Source organism: Platalea leucorodia, assembly GCF_965183815.1.
Source record: "Platalea leucorodia genome assembly, chromosome: 3".
In the NCBI taxonomy this organism is placed as follows: domain Eukaryota; kingdom Metazoa; phylum Chordata; class Aves; order Pelecaniformes; family Threskiornithidae; genus Platalea; species Platalea leucorodia.
Genome location: NC_138825.1, coordinates 62,636,486 through 62,661,139, shown reverse-complemented (window position 1 = coordinate 62,661,139; position 24,654 = coordinate 62,636,486).

The following is a 24,654-nucleotide window of genomic DNA, read 5'->3' as shown; positions in this document are numbered from 1 at the left end:
GCAGTCTCTCAGGTGAGGGGAGGCAAGCTCCAGGTGCCAGTCCAGCTTCCACCCAAAGCTGCACTCCGGTTAACACTGTTGTTAGCAACTTAGATATTCCTAACATCTTAGAGGCTTGGATATAACTACTAGGGTGTCAATAAGTTTCTCAGCCTTTCTGTACTGCATAGGAAGTCTGAACGTGTTCAAACTCAAATACATCACAACCTCTCTTTCTTTCTACTATGGTTTTGTTGTTTTGGTTTTTTTTTTTACAAATTTTGCAATTTATGCCCAGTTGTTGAAAGTTGTTGAAAGTTTCATTTCAGGATTGTGGCAAAAATCTAGCCTTCAGAATGCTCCATTACTTAGAGGTCATGGCTCTACTGCCACTTCTGCATGTAAAGATGTCTCCCATCTTTCCAGGAGAGGAATAAAGACAGGAAATGCTATGATCATCTGGTTCAGCCTCCTTCTCCTCAGTCCTGGAATGGGGGCTGTATTGCTTTTCTCTAGTCTCACAAGACTTCTCCAGTACCCATCTTTTACAATCAAGCACTTCAAGCAGTTGATTTTGCTGTTCTGATCACTGCTGAAATCAAAACAGAGTTCCTCACTGAATTGGTCATAAAAATGCCCAATCTGAGGTGCCAAAGAAGCCATCAGCATATGCATGGAGTTTAAATTTTTCTGCACTGGCACATTCTACTTGTATTGAACTAGATTCTCCATCATGTTGCCCCATTTCTTAATTTTATTAGTTCCTTTTTAGTTCTTACCCAATCATTTTTTTCTCTCAAAGAAGAAACTTCACTATTAAATGCAAAATAAATGCTTTTTACCTTTGTCCCAATTTCAGTGTGCTCTTACAGGTACCTATTTACTAGTGCAGCACTTCCATTTCACTAGATAAAAGAACCTTGCAGAAGCATCTGTTCCCTTGCCCCAACTGTCTTACATACTACAACGGAGACATCCAAAGCAGCAGGACTTCAGGGAGGGCAGCCAAACTTCAGTGATGATCCTGGCAGCCACAGGCAAATACCAAATCGACTGCATGTGCAATGCGAAAGGGTTGAACATGCTGGTTAGATGCACTAGCTGTGTGCACGCTTATGTTTGTGTATGCAAAGGAGTTACAGAAAGAAAATAAATGACTGCCCTTGTGAGTGGCAAGGGTAAGTGGGACTACTGTTGGAAGATCACCTGTAACCATGGCAATGTGATTTCTATAACATACCTGTGGCTTGTTTGTAGCACATGGAGCCATTACATGGTGTACAAGCTTGACTAAAATACCATTGTTTTCCCCCAGTCTCCTTAAGCTTAATCAAATTAAGCAATTTGGTGTCCTTAGTGCATTTGGCACATGCAAGCCTTTTCCCAGCCCTTGAGTAGATCAAATCCTCATGTCTTTACTCCTTTCCCTGTCCTTCCTTAAGAGGCGTGTTTGGCAGACCCCATGGCAAAACTGAGCTGCATTGAGCCCTGTAGGATCTAGCTGGACAGAGAAATCTCATGGCACTGATCTTGCTGTAAAATCATGGATTTTTACGGGAGTCTTGTCCGTATAAGAATGATAACACAAACTTCACAATAATTCTTGTGGTAAGCTCAACATGAAACTTTGCCATATACCACCACTTACAACTCTGGAAAAGGCAAAGGCTTAAACATTTGGTGTGTTGGCTGGTACCTGCAGTCACCAACTGGTGCAAATTCAGTAAGAACGGGGCGAGAAGTGACATTTTAACCAAGAATATGAAGGATGTCCTGGCCATTGTTAACACAAAAATAAGACTTCTTCCTGCCTCTGCTTTTACAGTCTCTTAAGAATGAGGATTAGTTTATTACAGAGACAACTCTTATTCTGGAAATTAAAGAATACAACAGACAAAACCCAAGTCTGCCTTTGCTATTTCAGGAAGATACCTTTACTGTTTTCTGAGTACATATGGCAAGAAAATGCATACGATTATTTTTCCTGGTATCTGAAATGTGGAAATCACAGTCTTTACAGAGGAAAGGTTTTTTTCATTACATAATGTATGGCTGGCCAATGACTATTGCAGCTCGTTGTACTTTATCCTGAAGCCAGCAACAGATCTCATACTGAAAGGCTGTTGCTGGTTTAGTTATTGGTTGTAGCACATTTGAAACAAATGGTTTAACTACAGTTTATCCAAGTCTATAATTATTCAAATTGCTCAAGGGGCTCTGTAGGTTCCATCCCAGCTGGAGTTCTTCTTCCTATTTTTATTTCTTTCTTTTTTTTTTTTTTTTTTTTTTTTTTTTTAATAAGGAAAAAAATAACATGGAAAGTGTTAAACAAAATACACATTATTTTTAATTTCAGAACAATCTCATGCACTGGTTCAGCTGTCCCCATTAGTCTTGCTGTGCCACACTACTGCAGCAGCCTCTGCTAGAGAAGGAGGGGGTTTTGACTTTATGTTTCTCTCTTTGTTCTTTCCTTTCTCTCTCTTCTTTTTTCCTTTTTTCCCCTGCTCCTCTCTTCCTCCCCACTGGTCAATAATTGGCCTACAGGAATTCACTCAAAGCTGAAGCTTGAGAAACTTGTGTGAATTTGAAAAGTTGGCTGCATTTCTGTAAGTGTTAATGATTTAATATCTATCATTTTCCTCTTATTTCTTGAGATTTTTACTTGGAATTTGGAAAAGAAATAAACAGCTAGTCATAAAATAAAATAAAAAAAAAAAAACCAAACCAACAGTTGGCTATTTGAAAGGGCTGTGTAAAGAGTTTTTGTCTTCTTGGATGCCTATGTGCTGCTTGCATTCTTGTTACTCTTTTTAAATGGAATTGCTATACCTGTTGGAAGATTTATATGTCAACTGCTTTGGAAAGTTTAGAACCATTGCTTCATGATGTGAACAGGATCCTTTGGGTGTCTTGTAATAACTACTTATTTTTCTAGCCTTATTAATCAGAGTATGATTCTTTAGGTGCAGAGTAATAAAATGGGACATGCAATAAAGGACAGCTATTAAGTAGCTCCTAAGAAAATACTGACTAGCCCAGAATTCTTGACAGATGAAAAGTATCCTAGCCTCCTTGGTGAGGGGATTGTATTTTTGACTTGTATATTTAACTAGTGCCATTTATAGTATGATATTTTGTAAATTGTCGGAAATACGAACTAGTACTACAATTTGTGGGAAAGCCTGGGGAGTTACTTAGTAATGTATGGCATTGCTTGGCCCACTGCCTTTGGTGTTTCATCAAGTATATAATCTGGAATGGTACCACCACAGTTGTCATTTCGCCATTTGCATTCACATTCACTTTATTCTAGTCTCTTTCAATCACTGCTATGGGTGGGAGATACCAAAGCTAGAATCAGGATTACATTGTACTTGATCTGAAGCTTGTTGTTTCAGAAATCAAACTGTACAAAATGTTAATATCTGACTGGCTTTCCAGTAAGAATATTGCCTGCAAAACTCATGCTGGAATACAAGTGAATGTAGAAAAAATGATCAGTTCGGTCTCATTTTGGATCTCAGGCATCATCTAACTTGTCAAATCAAAAGAAAAAGGAAGTTTGAATTTTCTGTCCACTTGGAAAAAGGACATAACAACTGCCATATAGATCCAGTCTGAAGTCCTCCTGTCCTGTTATTGTTTTCTGACATAGACCCATAGGTGAAGGGATGCTAATGGGTTTACTTATGGGAAAACAGATTTCTGAAGTGATTAGAGGCATAGCTACTGGCCTGATATTGGAGCATTCTTGCCTGGGCCCTCTTCACCCTGCTTTCACATAGTGGCATGAAATGAGCCCCCTCAGTCCATCAGGCTTGTTTACAAACAAATCCAGGAAAATTCTTTTGTTGTCACAGTTTTTGAAAAACATAAGATATTAGGAGTGGAAAAGTTAGAATTGCCTGACCTTTCCAGTTTTTATTTCTGTCTGAAATAATATAGCTTTCAAAGCTAGGATTCAGTCATCACTGAAGCCTGATGTAGTCTGGTGGCTTAACTAACACATTACACTAGACGTTTGCTGCGGACTGGGACTGCACTCTTTGTCAGTCATCATGTCCCTGCCGAGTGGTGCTGAGCTGAGCAGCTTCCACCGTAGAGGGAAGGGCATTGTAACAGAATCAACTGTGATCAATGAAGTGTAGCCTTTAGCCGTGTCTACACTATGTAGTGTTCCTGGAATAGTTATGTTTGTAAGGAAGGTAAAAATACGTATGGGGATACGAGGCAAACTTAAACCAGAAACCTTCTCCGCACCCAGGTAGATGCAATTACTTTTGTCTCTTGTTCCTGCATAATTATGACTACATGTTAAAATATCTGCTGCTTTGGCTTCTATAACAGTTTCAGAAATTATTTTATGGCATTATTTTCAAACTCAGGCTTGTGCATCCTCCAAGTTTCCCTACCCAAGGGGGGATACTGAGATAAATAAATTAAAACATCCAAGGCCTTTGTGTAAGCCTTGAAGCCAGCTAAAGTACAAAACAAAAAAGCTCCATGAATGGGTCCTTGGATATAAGGTCACCATAGCTTAGCTGTGAGTGGGATCAGAAAAATTCCCGTTATCCATTTTAAGTGCATGGAAAGACACAGAGACTGATTTCAACTACATTTTCTGTACAATGAGTTGTGTTCAATACAATTGCTCCCATTTACACTAGTACAAGCAAAAGAAGGCTTGGACCATTTTCCCTACTCTGAATATTTTAAATAGTTTAGTAAAACTAACACGTCTATATCTCTTATTATCGCTCTACTGTGGTAGTGTTTTATAAGCAGGAATGAATTTCTCTCGGCAATGTCCCTGCTGGAAAGACTGTTCCCATTTCACAGCCAGGGAGCTGAGGCATGTAGGTCAACAATGTAATCCAAAGCCCAATTTTTAGCACTCTCATGAAAGACACTTGAATTATTTCATTGGAAACTGAAGATAGGTTTGCTTACTTCTAAGCCAGAACACATTCTGTAATTTGTCTGTAAGGCAGCTGTGTCCAAGCAGAGCACTCAAGGATATGTGAAGAAAAGCCTTAGCCTTAAGTTTCAGTCTTGCAGAACTTTTTTTGCATCCATGTGACTCTTACAGCCTATTCACAGTCTGGGGCACCGAAACCAGTAGCAGTGTGGAGCTCAATTTCTAAAAACACCAGTAGGGCTAGCACAGAGCTGGTTTTGGGGCTGTGCCATCTGGAGAGAGATGTTGGTGGCTCCCACCTTATGGCTCGCTCTGAGTTCTGAGAGCAGCGGGAGCTTCTGCCTTGTACAGATGCAATTTAATGATGATAGAAAATGGTAGCATATTGTTTCTGTAAGAGGCAGTCTCTCATGGATCCCACAGCGTTCTTACCAGCATGTGTAACCTCTAATCTGGGAAAGAAAAATACCATCTGGTACACACCATCCTTGAAATGTTGCTGTCCCCTGCCTTGATGTGTACCTGAAGAGCTCATGTAAGTGCTGCACTGATTTACCCATGCTGAATGAACCCGCCTGGGCCCCAGAAGAAGTGAAGCAACATTAGTGTGATGCACTATCTGAGTTAATATAGCTGACTTTGCAGCAGGGCTAATGAGCTGGTGCAGAATGCCATATTTGCCTGGCTATTCTGCTTCCAGTAGTAGAGCTGGCTTATTTAGAGCTTGCTTAGGTATTGCTGCCCAGAACTGTACCAGGCCGTGTTGGCAGATCCATAAACTCTTAATGTTTAATGAAGAATATATTGTTTCTTGATTTTATTTATCTCATCAGAGAAAAGATCACACTTTCTGTCCTAAGGAACCCATGCTTCCTTTTTTGCTTATTTATGCAGTGTTAATCCTATTTTCACTATTAAGGTGAGAAGGATTCTGGCACGAATGAGAACTTGCTGTTAAGCTCTGACAACCCTGACTCATGATACCTGTCAGACGTAACATATCACCTCTGCAGTCTACGCCTTACGTCCGCATTGTCTCTGTAGCAGAGAGGACAGGAGGGGTTGTGTGTCCACTCTCAATCAAAATCTGCGGTCAACTGGGCTATTGATTTAAATCACCAGCAGTTTTGCTACATGCTCCCAGGTAAACTGGACTGCACTGCCAGAAATTGAGCTGCTCTGTTTCTGACTCGGGTAGGTTCACTCCTCCTTAGGCAGCCTGCTGACTTGAGCTCTCTGGGATCATCAGACTGATGCCAAACATGATGTGGAAACCTGGCTGGCCGAGCACACTGCAGCCCCAGGCTTGTGGGCACCCACCCACCTCCTGAGCCACTGGGATGACAGACATGGTCCACCAAACCCAGCTTTCTCCTTAGAGACAGTAAAAATTGCCAGTGCTGACTGTATTTCTAGTCATGAGGGAACAATATTGGGAACAGTTTCCAGTAAGCAAATACCGTGCCTTGGACTGACCTTGCTGGTGAAGACACTACTGCTGTGTGAACACACAGCTCATTCTGCTACCTCTGTGAAAGAGATGAGGTGAGACTTAGAGGTGTGACCTCATGAGTTACTGACGAGAGTGTGAATCAGAGCCCCAGGCCCATTGGTGGCATCTGTCCGTTGCAAAGAAGCAATTCTTCCTCATCCCGGTTCTGCAGTTCTTTAATAATAAAGTGTCCTCTCAGAGACAAAATGAAAATGTGAGATAGACAGAAATTTAAAAAATGAAGCTGCGTTACTGGCTTTCGTGTGCATAGGAACAGAACTAACTGGCGGCTACTTTGGTCTGTTTGGAAATCTCTGTCCTATTACTGCTTTCATTCCTTCAGCAGGTTGCAAATAGAGCTGTTTTGGTTTAAAAAGCTTCTTCATATACATGCTAAAATGTGCTTATTTAATTTTTTAAAAGTGCCTGTAAAGTAGCTTGGAAATAATTGTTCCTGATGTTTAATTAGGTAGTGTTTGAAAAGCACTTTGAAAATGAAAAATGGAGTAGAAGTGCTAAATATTCTTGCCTAAGGTTGATTAATTATGGACAGTAAATCTTACATTAGCCCATATGATAAATGTCAGTGAGTAGACTGCACAATCTATTAAAGGAAACCCAGGCATATACATTTCTCCCTCTGCATATGGATCTGGGACTGACAATCTGGAGGTTGGAGAATTGTGTATGCTTTGTAGCTTCTCATCCCCTTTCTTATTCAACGCTATTGAAGACTTTAGCAGAGAATTCAGAATCCGGCTTTTCAGAGCTAGCAGAGGGGCGATCCGGGGCATGGGAACCCGCTGGGCTCCTTCAGAAGTTTCTGCTTTCAACTTCACAGGAAGTCGTTAGAGAGTGAGGCTACATCTATATTAGTAAATCAAACATGTCCAGCTCTCTGCCACTGAAGTCACCTGGCGCTGAACTGTCCGCATCCACACGATTGAACACTTTTACCCTGTGAGGGTGAGGTGGTTGCTGCCAGGCGCTCTGATGGGAAGAGTCCCTGGCCTGTGCTAACTCGGGAAGTCTTTCTGGAGATTGCTTGGGTGAGTGCAAGACTGTCAGGGTCAAAGCCATTCTAGAAACTTAACAGTGGAGATGACCAAGGTTCAGTGCCTAAGCCTGCCCAGCACTGTTTATTTTACTGGTACAGATGTATCCTGAGGGGCTATAGCCTCAGCCTAGAGTACTTACCTCGCCTGTCTTCAGGGCACCTTCCACTAATGGAGGGGCACACAGCTGCTTTTCTACAGGCCAGATCATGTCTTGTGATATATGTATCTTGCTGAACTCTCCAAGCTGTGGCTGTTTTGGGGCAGCAGTAGTAATATCTGGTCTTAAAGGGCTGATGAAACTAACCACCCAGCTTCACTTGCACTGCAGAATAGATGATAGATTACAGGACCACTTGGTGTCTTTGACAGGTTTTAAGTGGAGCTAATGTATAAAGAGCAAATGTTCTTATCACACCTAGACAAAATATGTGAGAGGTCTGTGCTAGTTCTTGCAAATATGATAAGTGCCTTGAATAAACTGACGATCACTTACCCCAGATAAAAATTCTGGAGAAGCCTGTAGAATGAAGGCAGAAAAGGAAGGTGGAGATGAGTCCAGGAAAACTGCATGAGAGTCTGCAGAAAATACAGAGAGCATCTGTGCCTTTTTTTTTCATACATGACAGTTTGCTTATATGTTGTAGTACTGTAATCTTCTAAGACTGAAGGAGTAAGTTTTCTCCTTGGAACAGGGGGATCAGGTCCATTGTTGACATTAGCACGTTGGAGTTAGCATGAAGGACTGATCTGAAATGCTTTAAGGTGGCATTACTTTGAGATATAGCAAAACCAATGACTAGTCATTAACGTTGTTGACTTACTTACAAAAAAAGAGGCAGTATGTATGAAAACATCATAACTGCAGAACCAGCAATAAGGTCTCTGCTACAGAATATAGGAGGATAGTTGGAATCACGACAGTTTGGTTTGAAAAGAAAATATGGAAGCCTTGATTTTCCATTCTGGTTGACAGATCATAAAATATTAAATTCCGATCTGTTTGGAAAAGATTGTCACGTGTTCCTGAAAATGACTCCTGACTACAGAGCTTCAAAGAGATAAAGTCTTTGGCAAGAACCCTCGTTCTTTTAGCTTCGGTGAACAAGCTACAGTGAAAAAAGGTACTGAAGGTCAGATCTAGGCATAAGGGAGTTAAGGCAAAAAGTAGGGCCTTAGGCATAGCCTTTGCAGCCCCCCAGGATTTCCCTTCCTCTGCATGTATTCTCCAGACCCAGCCTGGCAGAGAGAGCTCTGAGAGGAGCCTGTGAACCTGAGCGTGGTACCTGGCCTGCAAATACAGGGGAAAGACTTAGATTGTGAAGGCACTGCTGGAAACAGGGAGCTGTTAGAATGGCTTAGGTGTCCCGCTGAAAAAGTGCATGCTTCCTTCTTCTTCTCTTATGCCTGTCATCTCACATCACTTTCCCATGCCAAAACATTTCTCTTAATGTTTAGGCAGCAACATGATGCTTTTTGACAAGAAAATTCAGCAAGAAGGTTCTGCAGAGCTCTTCAAAACATCTCTGAGAAGATGGTGAACTGGTTTAGAAGGAGCTGATGAAATGGCAAGTCACCTGGTGGGTAAGAAGCTTGAATGCATGGTGTTCATTGAAAGGAAGCAGTAGGAAGGAGAGAGAGATTCAGAAAAGAGAGGCAAGGACTGGAAAGAGAGCAGAGACTTGGAGGGCAGGATCTTTTTAAAGTTGAAAAGGAAAATCCATACAATGTGCATCTTCCCTGTTTTTTGGACTCATAGAAACTTCTGAAATCTAGTTAATTAAAGGCATGCTATTTAGCACCCCACTTTTGATTGATCCTTCTCTCAAGAATGTGTGAATGAGATGCCGAGGTGTAAACAAGAACCATGAGAAATACATCTATGGTGAACTACACATACCCATTCTATTAGCATAATTCACTTGTGTCAGGTGCTTTATGCAGCATTTCATTTATTTTAGCAAGTTTCTCAGTTACAAGAGCTTCAATACACAAAATCAACAGAACTGAAATGTTTTCCTTATTTTTGCATCAGGAATTCTTGAAGATATAATATGTGATGGCATCTGCTTCACAGTGCTATGCAACTCGGTTACAAGCTATCACAAGTGACCTATAAACCAGATTTATTTGACACTAAATTCAAGCTGAAAACAACTTCCCAGAACCCTAGAAAAGGCAGTGAAACTCTATATGCTCGCTCCAAGGAGGCATGCACACACATTCAAATATGCATACTTTTATGCACAGATATCATCATGTATCATATTCTCGCTGACCATCTGTTTGCTTACTGTGAGCTCTGAGATGATTCAGTTGCTATGCCTTTGGGGAAAACACTGGGTAAGACCTGCATGTAAATGTGCAAGGACACATTTGGGGATACACTAACTGCTGTGTGCTGGGACCTGACATGCTATGCCTGGCTCCATCTATCCCATCAGCCCTCCTGGTTAGGCAGTCAAGATGGCTCCGAGATCCATCACCAAAGCTGGAGTGGTGGGGCCACCTTATAGCAAGGAAGGGTGTGAAGTGTAGACAATACAAACTCTGACTGAGTTTAGGTTGTCTGCAGGAGCTGGGTGGGGTTCAGTCACACAAAGAAAGCAGGTGGCTTTTGGTACCACTTAGATCAGACAAAAGCAGATATAATTGCTATATCCTTGTGGGACAATGCAAAGAATAAACCAGAAGCATACAAACAACAGGAGCTGTAGCCACTTTTATTTAGGTGGGAATCAACGGGAAAAATAGAACATCCTTAAAAAGTGAGGGAGATACTGAATCCAAATTGCATAATAAATATAAGAACGCTGCCTTCATATATGTGACTCTGGTGAAATCTGGCTGTCAGAGTTGGAGCTTGATCTGAGGCAGATTTACCTGTGCACAAAGGAAGTTCTGTAACAAGTGCAATATTACATTAACAGTGCATCTCCTCTTATTCACAGGTAGCAGAGCTGTGCATTTCAGATGTCTGAAAAGACCCCGCAGCTGGAAGTCATGAAGCTTTTCATTTATATTTCCTCAAATTTGTGTTTTATGTAACATTTTCTGTATCCCTGCCAATGCACAATGTATCTCTGTGAGCCTTTATAACCGAAAGTATATCACTGTCCCAAATATCTACACTGTTTTTTGCATAATGGATTTTATTTCTGGCCTAATTTAGGAACTTTCAGAAATGTTGTCCTGAGTCGGGAGCTGAAACCCTCTACTTTTCAGAGATGTTCTGTTAGGCTTTTGTTAACAAGCATGTTAAAATCGGGGCTGCTTGTAAGAAACTTCCCTACTGTTCTCTGGTCTGCAAAGAGCTCGCACAGGCAAACCCCACAACTATGTGCAGTCACATGCAGGATTGGGGCCTAGAGGTTTTTTCTGTCAAGTCAGTTCACAGTGGCAGGCAATTGAGATTCGATATTTTGATTAAGGCTTTTCCTTATTTTTCTCCTTCCGAGTCGGTGATGAAGGAAGCTCTCAGATCCACCCTTGCATTTTTGTCCCAATGAAGTAGAGCTTCCTATGGCATTTTCTTTGCTCCAGAACTATTCATCACTAGCACTGTGTTGATAATGTGATGACAGTTGTTGCCAAAACTTTCCTGTTCACCCTAAATCTGTTTTTCTTGGTATGAAAATAAAGATACAAAGCTCAGCAGAGAGCGAGCAATCCGTGGTATGAGAGCTCAAGGTGACTGGGACAGAGTAATTATCCAAGGACAAACCCCAGGGGCGGGTGGCATTTTCCAGATTCCAGAGGGGAAAGAGAGAAGAGGGGTGTGAGGCGAAAGGGGGTGGGCTGGGTGGGATGTGCCTGCTGGGGGCTGAGACAGGGCTCCTCTTTTAAAGGAAAATGAGCAGCCAGCAGAAACTAGATGCGTCTCACCATGGGGTGAGGGTGGAGAACCCACCAACTGCTGAGACAGTCAATAGGCAGATTATTCATCACACATTGCTAGGAGATTAACTGAGCAAACGTTCTGACAAAACTGATTAAAGCCTTCATCCTGTACGGAGGAACAAAGAGACACCAAGTTATTACACCCCAGCCAAATGCCAGATGATGACTACATGTAGTGGAAACACGAAGTATGGAGTGTTGGGTTTTTTTTTCCTCCCCAAACTGGGATGACTCTCCCTCTCGTTATCACTAGAGTCATTGAAAGCTGAAGTTTGTAAATACAGCTACCTACTGAATGTTTCAAAAGCCAGATTGCTGTGATGTAACAGATAAAGGACACCCCTCCCCTTAATTTCCTTCTCTTAAAATGTTATCTCAGAGTGTTATCATGTCTAGAGTAATCTCTCTTCTGAAGTGCATTCTTTCCCAGTATTATCACCACTGTTTACAATTGCAGGTACTTAAAATGAGCAAAATACTTGACTTCCCATTATAGTAAAGTTTGGATGGTACTCCCTCAGCCACGCGTAAACTCTGAATGTGAATGCTTCTAGTATCAGCGTTTGCTCAGTTGCTAGCACTGGTAAAGGGGAAATGGACATGATTTTTTACTGTGTTCACTAATTACCACAGTCTCTAGCCTTCTCATCTCCTAAAGCAAGAGAAGTAATATCAATAAAACTAAATCACTTAATTGCAGAGTTCTGAAGACTGGGAAAGTCGTGAAAAACAACCTGAGAAAGGAATCCTTTTCTAGGCAACTTTGACTATTTTCTTTTGACAGTCAAAAATTTAATTGGTCATGGAAGTGATCATATCAAAACTGCCAAGTGTCTACTACCTCTAATAAGTGCCTCCTAACAAGTGTTTAACCTGTGGCACTGCAGAAGCCTAAGCACTGAGCTCAGCATTGTTTTAGATATACCTATCTATGTTCACTGTTTCTCAGGCATGAAAAATCTCCCTGTAAGTCGTCCTGGCAATGGATGGACACTTTTGGAAAGAAAGGCCATCATCTGTCAGGACCCTGAGACGTAAAATTAGGCAGCGCAGCCTCCTGGGGAGTCAGTAGCAGGAGCTGGGCAATGGCACTGGTGGCTCTTCCCTCTCTAAACCCGTGACTCTGAGGGTAAGGACATTACAACTAATTATGTCTGTGGACCGTGCTGACATGAATAAACCGTTTGAGGTTAACTGTCATGCTTCTTAATGTCATAAAGCCTCCTTTTCATAGAATTAAAGCCTTATTACATAAAATTGTGTCAAATCATTCCCTTGAGCTGGGTTAGATCCTATAAACTGGTCTAAAAAAGTTGTTTTTTCAGGAAGAGTTGGGCTCGCTTACTGTAGTAGTGTCCAAGTAATCTTTTATTATAAATGTGTTTTTCAGGTGTCAGAAAAGTGGATGTCAAATGTGCAGTAGCTTTTGAAAACAAATGTCATCTAATGTAATAACAGAAATCTCTGAACTTTAGGGAGAACACTGGTATGGTTAGGAATGCTCCAAGACTGTTAATGAAATTATCGTTTGCTACTTCACAGGGATTTTTGCTTAATGATTTGTATTTGTTAACTTGCATTTACCTTAGCTGTGGTTGTCAGTGCCATCTCTTTAATATAAGCAAAGAGGAAGGAGATAGCAAGTGAGAAAAAAATCTTTTTGTTTAACACTGTGAACCCTAGACACTGGATTAAGAAATAGCTCACATATATTAGAAGCAGAACTGATAGAAACACTAATAACAAAACCAACAAAATACTGTGTGCAAGAGAGTAGAGTAGCACATATACTGGAATAATTTGTAAATATAATAGGAACTTTTATGTACATGAACATTTTATAGAACTGGTTGATGTTTTGAGGTGGAGCAGTGGAAAATTAAGAAACCCCTAGAGAATTGCAGATACCTTACATAATTTATAGTTGATTTTCCTCTAAGTTGTTAAACAGCTTTATCTAGCAACATGTTGCATGTATGTCAGCATTTCATAGTTAACATGAATCTGCAAAAGATGCTGCCAACTGTTCGTTTTTGGGTTTGTTTTTTCTTTCTTGTTAAATAGGCAGCTTCTTCATCATTCAAATGATTCTCACAATTTTGAGACCACCCCATCATTCAATGATCTTTGAAAAGGCAGTCATATACATCTGGATTGCTCTGGCAAGGAGCTTTTAAAAATGAAGGAAACAGCTTCTCTTTTAAAAAACCTTTTATACCCTTGTAAAAGGCAATAAAATATATATCAAACATAGATGATACTGACTGCTCTTTATAGTCACTATTAAGATTTATGGTCCCTGAAGTTAAATATTGACTTTGGCATCACCTTGGTCAATATTTATCTCTCAGATCAATAAATCTTAATATTGACTGCAACTGAAGTCACCATGCTGCCCAGTGTTACCTCTGAATGATTTATATCAATGTATTTTCCTCTCCCCTCAATATATCTTTTACTTTCCTGTGTTCCTATTTGATGGGGTTGGAAGATCTTTTTGAATCAGGAAACTTTTTCTTTGCATAGTGTTGTCCTTCCCATCAATTTGTTTTATTCCTTTCCTTATTTCTTCATAAGTTCTGCTGTAACTGCATAAACCATCTTAGCATGAAAAAAATTTTCCTAGTGCCTAAGTAAATGTATAACTTCTGAGAGCATACTAGGCTGTATCATTTTCATTATGGTTTTACATACTGGAAGTTATAATCATCATAACCATCCTAATCAGTATTAGTGTTTTCTCTTATCCTTGAATTTCTATATTAACATTTACTTTTCTGCCACCCAATGTTTTCCTTCAACTATTAGAGTTATAGAACTAACAGAATACAACAGAATACAGAAGAGTCTAGTTTATTTAACTACAGAAAACAGAAAAGTCTAGTTTATTTAAAATCTAATTATTTAGTCCCATTTGGTAAGTTTTTATTATCTTGATTTCCCCAACACGATTCAGTTCATGAAGAAGTTAGAGACATGAACACAGCTAGCTTTTCATATATACATAATTTTCCTAATATCACTGGAATTTTTGTGTTAGCAGGACCTTTGAGGATAATTGAACAAAGCCCCTTTACCTAGTCCAATTAAAAGTGAAGCTCCTTATGAACGTGATATACAGACACTTGCTAACGCAAAAATGGGTTGCTGGCTACCCTCCTTGTATTATCCTAACCCAAACCTTTAAAAAGACCCAGTCTTTTTTTATGTAAAAGATGTGTGTGTTATTTCCTGAACTATATTCTCACCAATAGAAACCTACAAGCATGTTCAGTGGAAATATATTATTAGCCCTTTCTATTCTTTCACAGTGTCTAAAAAAGCCACTTTTCTTTTGTTCCCCTGGGAAAATACTGCTTATGCCCTGACTGTGTTGTGCCTGTGCTGGCCCTGGCACCTCGCTGCCCTGCAATCCCATCTGAGGGACTTTGGGATAGAACCGGCCCCGGCACCATGTCCCACGCTGTGAATCACAGTGTCATCTACCTACTCAGTTTTTGATCCAGTGTTGCTCTTTTTTGACTCTACAGCTCCAAGCACAGTGATAGCTTAATTAAGAAATAGTAATATAGATGGTCCCTGTACCTATATCAACTCCAAGAGTAGGCATTTGAATACAAAAGGTTCCTAATTTTTTTTACAGTGTAATTCTTTCAAATGCTTGAGACTGTAAAATGTCTGTATGAGTTGTGCTCACACTTGAACAAAGGAAGAGTAGGAGTTTCAATAAACTTCTAAGTTTTATTCCTGCCACTGGGAAAAGCTAGAAGAATGCTAATGTTAAATAATGAAATGAAGAATACTAGGCTGCTGCCAAATCATCAGCTAAGCCTTTTTTTTTTTTTTGTTGCTGTTATGTTCCCATGTGAGGGCTGCACCCTACAGAACAAAATAGCTCTCTTCTACTGAGTGTCATGGAAAATTTGCCAAACAGAAACAAAGGCCCTTCTTCCACTTCCGCCTTCTGACATAAACAGCTGTACTGCTGCATGTGATAAATTATCAGAATGGATAAAAATCTTCCTTTCCTTCTCTGTTTTCTTTAAAAGGAGATCAGAGTGCTCAGATGAACACAGCCTCTCTCCCTATCTGAGAAACAGAGTGAAAATGGCTCCTGGTGACCTTCTGCATTATTTGGGTAGCTCAGCTAATTAGGGACACAGCAGAACTCCCTTGTGACTTGCCCTGTCATGATCTTTCCCAACTAACACAGTTCAAGCTCTGAATGCACCAGCAAAAAACAGCTTCAGGATGTTCCTTGCAATCAAGAGAAGAAATAAGTTTTCCTCTGCTTGGATGGAAAATGGAGTGGCTGGAGGGGAAAAAAAAATAATTCACCAGTACATTTGTGAATGGGGAGTGAAACTCTGAGCAAGAGTTTGAAGTTGAAATGCAAAGAGTTGTATGGCTTACTCCTTATTACTTATTAAGGTCCAAAACTTCCCCCATTAGCAAAACTGAATAATTTTCTATACTTCCTGCCTTAAACTCTGGAGTAGCATCGATGTGCACAGCTATGAGTCTGCTGCATTCCAGTACAGGGCAACCTGCATTTCACTGGCTGGTGAACAGCCTATCCTTGCATCTACTGTAGCACTAGTGATACAACAAGTGCTCCAGAGATGCTTTAAAATGTCAGGGCCAAGCAAATGATAAATAACAGTTTATTAGCTTTATTTGGTGTTATTAACAACAGTACTATTAGTATTAGTGATATCATTGATAATGACAATGTGGTTTAGAAGTGGGAGGGAAACTAGGTGTGAATACTCTGTACAGTAAATAATCTGCAGGCTGTTTAGAGGCAACTATGAAGATCAGTGAAGAGTTTTTCAGTGTCATGCAACACTTCCGAACAAGGTGATAGAGAAACATTCCCTAAATGCTGGACTGATGACCTGTCTAACGGTGTACCTTGTGATGATTAACTGCTTCTCAGATCTCTAAAAAAATAGGACCGAAAATGCTGGTGACCTTGCACCACTACCTAAGGCAAGACTGGCAAATCTTGTTCTGCCCCTGAAACTGATGATTGCTGATGAGGACAACAATGCTAACGTGGAGCAGCGATGGATGCTTTTATCTTCCGATGCAGCTCACGGGATTAAAACACCTCACTTGACGTGGCCTCTGACTCCTCATCTAACTGCAGCAGAGATGAGTGAGACTGAGGATGATGGTAAGACCCTTGGAAAATTGTAAGGAGAATTTCTCTGCCAGTTGTGTGAGCAAACTGGACTTCTTCTTCCTCAGGACTGCTCAACAATGGAAGGAAATTCCTTGTATTGGTCCTACTAAACAAGCAGACCAAATTTGCAGCCACTTAAAAGTGTCTGGGCACATGTGCCATGCTTCCAAGTCCTGCTTTGGAAATTAAGCAGGACCTAGCTAATACTGTGATGCTCTGCATGTCAGATAGGGCTATGAGGCTGGAGGGACTGATCTGAGAACAAATTAGAGCAATCAAATATGTTTAGCTTGGATAAACAATAGCTAATGGGCTGGGAATGCATACAACTGACAAGTTTGGAGAAGGCTGTAAACATCAGCAAAGGCAGTAACATAATTCTGAAGGTTCAAGTAGATTTAGCTAAAGAGTAAGGGCTTGTTTACACCAAGAAATTCACTGTTATAATTATGCAGCATAATTATACACCATAATTGTAATTATCCTGGAATTATTCTGAAGGAAGAGTGTCCACATGGGGAGTTATGCTGATAGAAAGATACTACTAAATTTCCTTGTGTAGACAAGCCTCAGCAAAAGAAAAGATTGTTTTTGTGTAAAGCCTCTGTGTGCTACTGTTACTAGAACCACAGTGCAATACAAAACAGAGAATGTAAATTACAGCCATAGTTTTTAGTTGATTTAATCTATCTAGTTCAAGCCTTGTCCCCAGAGAGAGCCCCCCTACCAGCATTGGCTTGTGTCACACATATTCCCATTTCATATGAAGAGTCTTTGCACTTTTCAGTCCCCTGATTCGCCTGGGACTGTGTCCTGCTCTGTAGTTTAGCTCAACTGAATAGCTTGCATGACAATAGCTCACTCTCTGCCTCTATGGCACTGTCATCCACAGCTGTAAGGCGCTTTTCATGGAGATGATTTACTCCAGCCTGTTGCTGGTGTGTCAGTATCTAATAGGCTTTGTTTTTTCATACTTCTCCAGATTTTAGTTAACAAGCTTTAAGCTTCCTCTGGGAAACTATATCATATGCTTAGGCTTGCCTATGCAAAATGTTGTTCTATGTTAATGGTACCAGAAAAGCCAAAGTGATACATTCCCCTCAGTTATGGATGCTCATCTACAACCACATTTATAAACAATTTGTATGACTTTGTTCTCTGTGGCCGTCTCATTGGACTTGAAAACAAGGTTAAATATGTGTGCCCTCAGTGAACAAAATCTATCACTTCCATGCTCCTACACAAGCGATGGTGCAACTGCTTGAGGAGGGACGATGACTCTGGGATAATTGGAATGTGCTTCTTACAGTGTCTTTACAAGCAGATGTATTCCTATGGCTTGCTTAAGATTTCAAACTGAGCAATCCAGAAGAGTTTAAATATTTGAAGGAAGGTTCAGAAAGCAAACAATATGGCAAGGAATTGCTGTGATAATTAGTTTGAATAATAACATTGCTACTTTTGCCTATCATTTTTTACAGTCTTTTCAACGGGAAGACATTGTTATAATCTTCATTTATAGATGACAGGCAAAGAGAAGTGGCTTACTCAAAGTCCCAAACCACCTCCCAGCTGGGAGTAGCAAACTGGTGTGCTGAGTTCTTGCACAGATAGTGCTGAAAGACTGTGCACCAAGGACAAGTTCATAATGACATATGTTTTAAATACTTTAAGAACCTGTGTGGTTGCATGTAGAGGAGAAGCCACCTTCACTGCTGAAAGAGGAGGCTGGAAATACACAGTTCCATTGAAACAGAGAATTTTAAAACGCAGCTGACAGAGGGATGGATGAGATAGATCATTCCAGAACTGTGTTTTTCTATGGCTAAAGCTTTTTGCTGTTCTTCGTTAATACATAGAGTTTTGCAAACCTGAGTGTTCTGCTTGCACATTGCTTGTTCCTTGTTCCTTTATTTAAAATGACACCTACCTCTAATTCATTTTTGTGCATCTGAAACAAAGAATGACTTTTTTTGTCTTCAGTGTGTCACTGTGTTTCCTTCTCTCTTTTTCAATTGCACCAATTTTATACTAAGAAAACACAGCAAAAATAATATAACTTTTATCTGCCTGTAAACTCTTCCCTGCCACAAAGCTCATGTCCAATGGAATGAAAGGCATGGGAAAGGTTGTCCCTTTGTCTAGTGCTCCAGTGAGCACAATACTCCCTTAGTATGCAGGAGGGCCAGGTTTGTCTTTGTTTCTTCCTTAAGAAGACCTCAGTCAATTTTTTTGCCCTCTCAGAATAGTGTCATCAGCACCAGGCACTAGCAGGAGACCTCCTCTGATGAGGCTTATAGCCTTATTGCTTAATTGCAATTCCTTAATCACCTGGGTATGAGAAATTAGTTTAGATACCTCTGCAAAGCACATCTCCAGGATGAGGCACCTCCCAGCTTAAGCAGCAACTGAGTGCGATTTAGAATTAGCTTCATGTGGAGAGTTAGACAGTTTTACAGTTATATGCCTTTCTTTCTTTAAAACTGTTTGCCATGTCTTTAACTCTAGCTCCATCACTAATGTGTGGGTTCAGCAATCACTAGCCCATGGTACGGAATTCTCCTTTTTCTGATTCATTATTACATTTACAATTATACTAGCTTTTAAAGACACCATGGCTTTGTCATTATGCAGAGTTAAAGACAATATTGATTAATTCAACCTAACACACACCTTCCAGAATTTCAACAAAGAAAATAAAAGTCGGTCTTTAAACAGAGCAAGCAGTTTGAACTATAAGCTCCACTAAACAGCATAGCTCAACTACATCAGCACCTTTTATGTTGCTATCTTCTCTACACTCAGAAAAAAGGGAGACTCTATCAGTCATAATATTCTAGCAATGTACCTGGTGTAGGCAAAACTGAACTTAAGGTTTTTGTTAAATTTTCTTCCTTTGAAGACAAGGTTGGATTGTCAATCTTTTACATACAAGCCTCCCTCCCCGCTTTTATCCAGAAAGGGGACCAGTTTTTTCGCCTGGAAAATATCAAACTCACAGTCTTAGGTGGGATTCAGATATTTTGGAACACTTCCTTAAATTAGGCTTTCCAGTACCTAAAAGGTACACATGTTGGAAATAACCTCCTATCTGCTGGAACAATATGGCAATATGGTATGAAAAAAAGATTTTAACTTACTGCTGCCTAACATTACTAGTAATAGATTTTGCTGTGGGGAAGAAGTTGTCGAGTCAAATCTCCTGTCCTAATTGTTAATTATTGTTGTCTTTGTCTCAAAGAAATTCTGTTATGAGACTAGGCAGCTTTATTCAGTTAAAATGTTCCAGGAAAATTCAACACCAATCACATTTAAAAATGAATGTTCAGTAGCACAATGAAGAAATATACAGTAGCACACCTATTATATGTTTACTCTTCTTGATGTCCAAACAATGTTTATGCTTGTATCCTCTGTCTTTTAAAAGTGAATACTGTATTGATGGAAGCTGTTCATTTGATTGTCCTATGGAATGAATTCTGCTTCAATGCATGAGTTAGTAATGCATGCCTTCTGCATGTGAACTAATAATTGTTTATAAAGCCTTGCAAATGCAATCTGGTATTTATTTGGTGAGAAGACTTAGTTGCAAACTGGTTGTAATCTTGACCTTGATAACATACGATGTAAGTTTATGCAGCAATGATCTCCTGCCCTCCTGGGGGAGCTTTACCACCTCTTCAAAAGTTTGAAATTTGTCTCAGTCTGAAATTTTACCCTCAGTCCCTAAGTGTGCATCCACTTGATGAAAGACTCGTAGAAAGATAATCTTTCTCTTTAAGGCTAGGTCCTACTCATACCACCATATGCAGTGTGTTTTGATGAAATCATAGCTTTCTACACGACCATTAGTAGAAATCAAAGTTGCCCACATGAATTAGCTATGGTAGCTTACCACCTTGTCAAGTGTCAATTTAACTATGCTAACCGTTGGTAAAATTTAGACACATGCTCTGAGTCTGCTCGGCTGTGAAGTAATACATTCGTTAGCTCAGTACTGATGAAAGAGTTTGAGCTAATCATGCATACCATTACTCAGCTGATGGGAAGTAACTTGTTGTGCAGCCATAACTTCATTGTATATCTATGCCTCAATTATCAGCTCATACATTCCATGAGTCTTAGAAGTGCTGGTATCAGAGATAGGTCTAGTAGCTGGAAGTTACGTAGGCCTTTATAGGCCTGTATGGACAGAAAGACTGAAACCACCAAGACACTTCATTTAGCTCACCCTCAGCTATCAGATAGTAATGCTTTCCGTCCTCAATAATCTGAGCTAGACTGTAACCTCTGTGACAGGGATTGTCACTTTACTTGGTTAGTATAGTACTCTCTGATCTGAATTCTCTCAGTGCCAGGAGGCACACAAGGCGCGAACATCGTTATTCCACTTCGATCGGTCCACGGCTGTGTGCTCTGGAGTCAAGGGCCACAGCGCAGTCTTCCGTCGGTTTCCCCCTCAGGACACGACCGATCCAGCTCCATCTCCTCCTCCTTACTTCGTTACCGATTTTCTCCATCCCCGCCATTTCTGATGCTCATCGTTTCTGCAACTTTTTTCTTTTTTTTTTTTTTTTTCCGGGAGGAGGTAGTTGGCCTCCTGCCCAACCCCCATGACTTGGAGGGCCAGTGGTTTTTCTGTCAGGGTGGCCTTCCCTTAGGCTGCGTTGGTTCGCGGCACCTTCTTCAATTTTATCCGGTGCACCCTCCAGAGAGGGATCCCCTATCCATCACCCAGGGGACGCGCCTTCTAGCCGTGCAGCCCCAGCCGAAGGGTTAGTATAGTACAGTAGTATAGTAATCAGCCCATTTGGGTAGTGACAGTGTATAAACATAATTTCTGTTTTATTCCAAGCAAATTTGCTCACTGTTATGACATTGATCTCCTCAAGCATGGAGAATCTATCTTTCTTTTATCAGTCCACATCACTAGCTATTTGTGCTGTAGATCATGATGAAACATGTTCACATACATGGACCATATGGCAAATTCCACATTTCAAGCACCTTTGTATGAATATCTGTCTGAATTGTGTTTAATATCTGTCCTTTTTTTCCCCCTCAACATCAGTCCAAAACCACATGACTCCAATTAGTTCCTATCTCAAATAGTTCATTGGCAGCAATCTGTTCTCAGTATTGCCAAAATACATAAAACTGTTGCAAGTTCCACGATTTTTCATGGTTTTCTTTACAATTCAAAAGTCAGATGAATACCTTAACATTACAATGAGATGAAAAGAAGTGAAAATTACCTTTCAACTCAGAAAAACAAAACAAACCAAAGCTTGGATCTAATTAACCTTGGCAAAAAAAGAAATCACTGAGAATGAAAATCTCTCCAACTCTAAGCGGCCAAAACAAAGCCTTCTGAAGTCCTAACAAAACTCTTGAAATAGGATTTAACTGGTACATCAGTGCTGCTCAGGCTGATGTTGATGGTCTGTATGGAGATTAATTTTACCCTCAGAAAGGAGGCTTCCTGCCAAATACATGCAGTCTGTATTATTTACGTCTTTAAGTACAGAAAATCCTGGAAGTTCTCTGCTTGCTCCACCGTATCTCAAAGAATTAGGTTAAGGCAAACATTGCAGGGAGTGAGTATTTCCTCATGTCTGGGTATTTACTGACATTTTAAGTTCCAAAATTTATGTAGGGCAAAGGTTTCTGGGGCTCTGTGTTCATTCTGCACTCCACTGTCACTGCTGTAAAATTCTTAGATTTAAATAAAGTTAGTACAAAGTTGCATGGAAATTATAGTCAGCTTACCCCAAGGGGGCTAATAAGCAAGACAATATAAGCAAGTCTCCAGAGAAGAGTAGATGTCTTTAAATTGTATCCCAGAGATATACTCTGATGGCTTGCATCAGAAATAAGAATCAGAATTAGGGACAGGATTTTTAACATCCCCTTTAGGCAACCAGAGCATCAGGTTTCATCTCAGTTTTAACACAGGTAGAATCTGTTCCAACTGTGAGAAGACTGCCATTTGTAAGTATTTTAATTTCACTTCTCTGGTGACTGAGTGACTTTGGGGAATGAGAGAATAAAACCAAGGGTAACAAATCAGGTGATACTTGAAATAACATTACTAGCTCCCCACCCTTTGCAAACATATGGACAAAAAACTGTATAGGTTGTATCAGAGTACATACAAAACAGGATAGAAGCATTTCCCTGTGGCCCAGACAGTTTCATGAATCAGATCCAATACTGCAATCAGAACTGTGGTATCCACAGACAAAACCTGTATGGAAGGTGCCAGAATGATACGTCATAGGGATCTTGCAGATCAAGACCCCCAAGCAGTAAACTGTTGTTGAAAACTATAGCAGCTTCATTAGCTTCAATACCATTTTTGCACATGACTACTTTGCTAAATCAAACCACTGGATGAGTGTCTGTCTTCACTGTATTTCTCAGCATCATTCCAGTTATCAAAAATTGAAACTTCCCTGAAGACTTAAGCCAGGCCTCAAATTACGTCTCAAAAATAAAGAAATTGGCATAATGTTAGAGGGGTTTACAACACCCTTGACCGTCATTACTTCTGCCACTGTTGTTTCTGCTTTGCATCATGCCTTCAAAACCACATGCTTCAATTTTGGAGTCCTCAGTACTTCTGTAAAGGATGGCAATAGTAGGATGAGATAATCAGATTCCATTTTGATTCAGGATTGTTAAAAGCTGAACAGACAATATAGAATAACTGCAGGATCACGGTTGTTCTAGGTAATAATTCCAGATAAAGGCTTCAAGGTCATCTAGCAAGAGTAATATAAAACATAATACCTGAAAGAGTATAATTTTTCCAGGCATCCTGCTAGGTCTGATGGTCCTTTCTTTTAAAAAACGTGATGTATTCATGAAAATGGAATAACCCTAGTATCAAAAGTGACAAAACTGGATCTGGACATTGGTTACAACAGTGGGTTTGCCTGACCAGTTAGATCCATCTCATCTCATAGAGGCTAGATAAATGCATGAGAAACCTGTTACATTGATCAGAAAGAAGGATAATTTTCAAGCTGAAGTGAAATACAGGAAAGTTAGGGTTAAGGAAGATAGTACTGTGTGTCCATTGACAGGGAGGAGGCTGCATGTGTGGTACTTGAGGTAAAATTGCATGAGATGAACTGCTTTAAGAATTCACAGCCCACTGGAAAGGTCCTTCAAAAAGATCTTCCTATTCAATTCATTCACCACATCTCACAAATCATCTCTGCTGGAATGGGGAGGTCCCACCCCTTCCACTCCCAGGCTTCTGACTTGGTTTTGTTTTGGCTCTGACAATCACTAGACCCTCTTTTGAGCCAATTCGATTTACTAACCCAGAACAAGCTGGTCATTTATCTTTTTGGATTAGTTTTTTGCCATGTTAGTGAGCTGGTCTACATAGGAGTCTGACAAACACCAGAGCTGGGTGCAGGAGTGGGAGTGTATGGATGAAGTGATAGGACCTCCCCCTTTCAGCCACAAGGGGCTGTTAGATTTACTTACTCATCTTGTATAACTTAATCCTTTCTAGAAAGTGAAAGTACTAAAAGAAATTCATGACTGTTGCATTGTCACATGAACTCAACCAATTTGTATACGTTGCATGTGGGATGTTTTTAGTGAAACTGATTTTGGAAAGAGGTGCTCTGTTTTATTTTCAGGATCCATTTGGATTTCTGCTACAGTGCCTTTCTACAGAGAGTTACCAAAATGAAGAATTCAGCCCTAGCCTTACATGTTTTACATAATTACAATTTATATTTTCTAAAGTGGCCTTTGAGGGGAAAAATAACTGTATGAAAACTGTTCTAGAGGGGAAAACATACAAAAAATCTCCAAGTCAGCAAAAAATACTTGCAAACTCTCAATGAAGTGTTATTCTGCAGGGACATCTACAATTTTATAGGATGCAATTTCACAGTTCAGGCTTGGTTTGCCATGTGTGGAGAGCAGGCTGATTGCATCAGGTGGTGGAGCATTATCAAGTCATTGTTAACTCATTACCACAGAGGACCTAAATGGCTTTCCCCACTCACTAACAGTGACAGAGTCAACTGGTTTGGCCAGGCTGATATTGGTAGAGGGAATGTTCTCCAAGCTGAAATGTGAAATGAGCAGTATG